Below are 2,503 nucleotides of genomic sequence, written 5' to 3'. Positions count from 1 at the left end.
TGACAGAGATCACAAGTAGGCAGGCAGGGGAGGGGGAAGCAGGCTCCCTGCTGAGCAGAGAGTCCGATGCGGGGCTTGATCCCAGGACCCTGGGATCATGGCCTGAGCTGAAGGCAGAGGCTTAACCCACTGAGTCACCCAGGCACCCCTTGAGGGTTCTTTTAAACCAGGAATGGATATTAGATTTGGTCAAGCACCCTTTCTGCGTCTACTGAAATAATGTGTGTGTGTGTGTTTTAAGATTTTATTTGTGAGGAAGAGAGAGTGTACACAAGTGAGGGGGAGGGATAAAGCACTACCACTAAGCAGAGTAGCCAAAGAGGGGCTGGATGCCAGGACTCTGAAATCATGACCTGAGCCGAAGGCAGATGCTTACCCCGACTAAGACACCCAGGCGCCCCAGTTTTTTCTTTCTTAGTTTGTAAATATGATGACTTACATTGATTGATTTTTTTATTCCTTGGATAAATCTTACTCAGTCATGATGTATTATCCCTTAATATATTGTTGGATTACATTTCCTAAAATTCTGTTTTAAAACTTTTTCAACTATATTCACAAGAGATAGCAGTATGTAGTTTTCTTTCTTGTAATATTTTTGTTTGGTTTAGGTATCAAGGTAATTTTGGGATCCCAAAATGAGTTGAAAAGTATTTTTCATATTTTGAAAGTTTTTTTAGATTTTTTTTTCTTCCTATAAAAAACAATCCTTGATAGACTTCCCCAGGGAAGCCATCTGCATCTGAAGCTTTCTGTGTTGAGAAGGTTTTTAAACACAATCTGAATTTGATACATGGGCTATTTGGGTTATTCATTTCTTCTTAAGTAGATTTTGATAATTGGTATCGTTAATTTTTTTATTCATTTCATCTAAGTTGTAAAATTCATTGGCATAAAGTTGTTCATCGTAATTCCCTTAAACTATCTGTAGAGTCTAGAGAGGTGTCACATCTCGTTCCTGACATTATTAATTGGTGTCTTCTCTTTCTCTAATCAGTCGGGCCAGAAGTATATCGGTTTTATTGATATGAAAGAACCAGCTTTTAGTTTTAGTGATTTCCTCTCTTTTTTGTTTTCTATTTCATTGATTTCTGCTTTGATATTTACTATTTTCCTCCTTCTGCTTACTTTGGGTTTCATTTGCTCTTTTGTGCTCTCATTTATTGGGATTTTAGCAGGCAGCAGAAACAAATGCTTGGATTCACACTATGTTTATCCAAAAATCAGAGATGTGATTTGAGAGAAAGAGTTGATGAACTCGGTTTTAGTTTTCCTCTCTTCTTTCTTTTTCTATTTCTCCTTCTTCTTTTTTTTTTTTAATGGAACTGCCATTTATAGATTCTCCTGGCTGGAAACTTTTAAGTTAGTATTTAAGAATGCTGGTTCTGCAGTTTGACAAGACTCTGGATTTATATCCTAAGGGACTTATATCCCTTCCTAGCTATAAAGTAATTAAATGTCCCTGAGCCTCAGTTTGCTCATATGTACAATGGAAACATCATCATCTTTCCTTATAATGAGTTAACCATGTAAAGCTCCACCTGATCCATAGAGCTTGAAAACTATTAGCTATTATTAACTCTTTTATTACCTTTATCACAAAAATCTATGCTACCCGAGAGACCCCTTCCTATTCAAGGACCTTTTTTCATGTTAACCTCTGTTAGATAAACCAGATTTCTACTGCTCCCTTCAAGAGTGTGGTAGCTAGGGGCACCTGGGCGGCTCAGTGGGTTAAAGCCTCTGCCTTCAGTTCAGGTCATGATCCCAGGGTCCTGGGATCAAGCCCCGCATCGGGCTCTCTACTCAGCAGGGAGCCTGCTTCCCCCTCTCTCTCTACCTGCCTCTCTGCCTACTTGTGATCTGTCAAATAAATAAATAAAATCTTAAAAAAACAAGTGTGGTAGCTAAATATTATAAATTATAAATAATATAAAAAGTTAGCTTTTGTAACAAACCCTAAAATTAGTGCTTGAAATAACATTATTTTCCTCTCATGTTTCTTTGTATTGGCTGGGCCATTTTTCTGGTCTAGAACAACTCAGACCTAGATGATGTAGGATATCTTTATTTACATGCATGGTGACTGGTTCAGTGTCAGCTGAGATGCAGCCATTTATTTCTAATTATCCAGTAGCCTAACCTAGGCTTGTTCATGTGGTAGTAGAAGGATTCCCGAGAAGAGGAAGAGGTAAGCTCTGATGACCAAGTTTCTCCCACCTTATGAACCAGTGGACATTTTGTGCTTGGCTTCCCTAATTTTATGTCAATTGTTTTCCCCTTATAGTCATTTGCTAACACTCTATATACTCATGTCTGACTATCTATTAAAGGTATCTTTGAATGTGACCTTTTATCTTGGCAAAGATAGGAAATTAGGCAAGGAACTAAAAAAGAAACATCTCCAGTTCTAATATGAGAGGGTACCTGGATAACCTGCCTAACCCCTCTGGGATTCGGTCCTGCCTTGGCTCTGCCAGTTCTCTCAGACCTCAACTCCTCT

Source organism: Mustela erminea, chromosome 12 (genome assembly GCF_009829155.1).
Source record: "Mustela erminea isolate mMusErm1 chromosome 12, mMusErm1.Pri, whole genome shotgun sequence".
NCBI classification, from domain to species: domain Eukaryota; kingdom Metazoa; phylum Chordata; class Mammalia; order Carnivora; family Mustelidae; genus Mustela; species Mustela erminea.
This window is presented reverse-complemented; position numbering follows the sequence as displayed.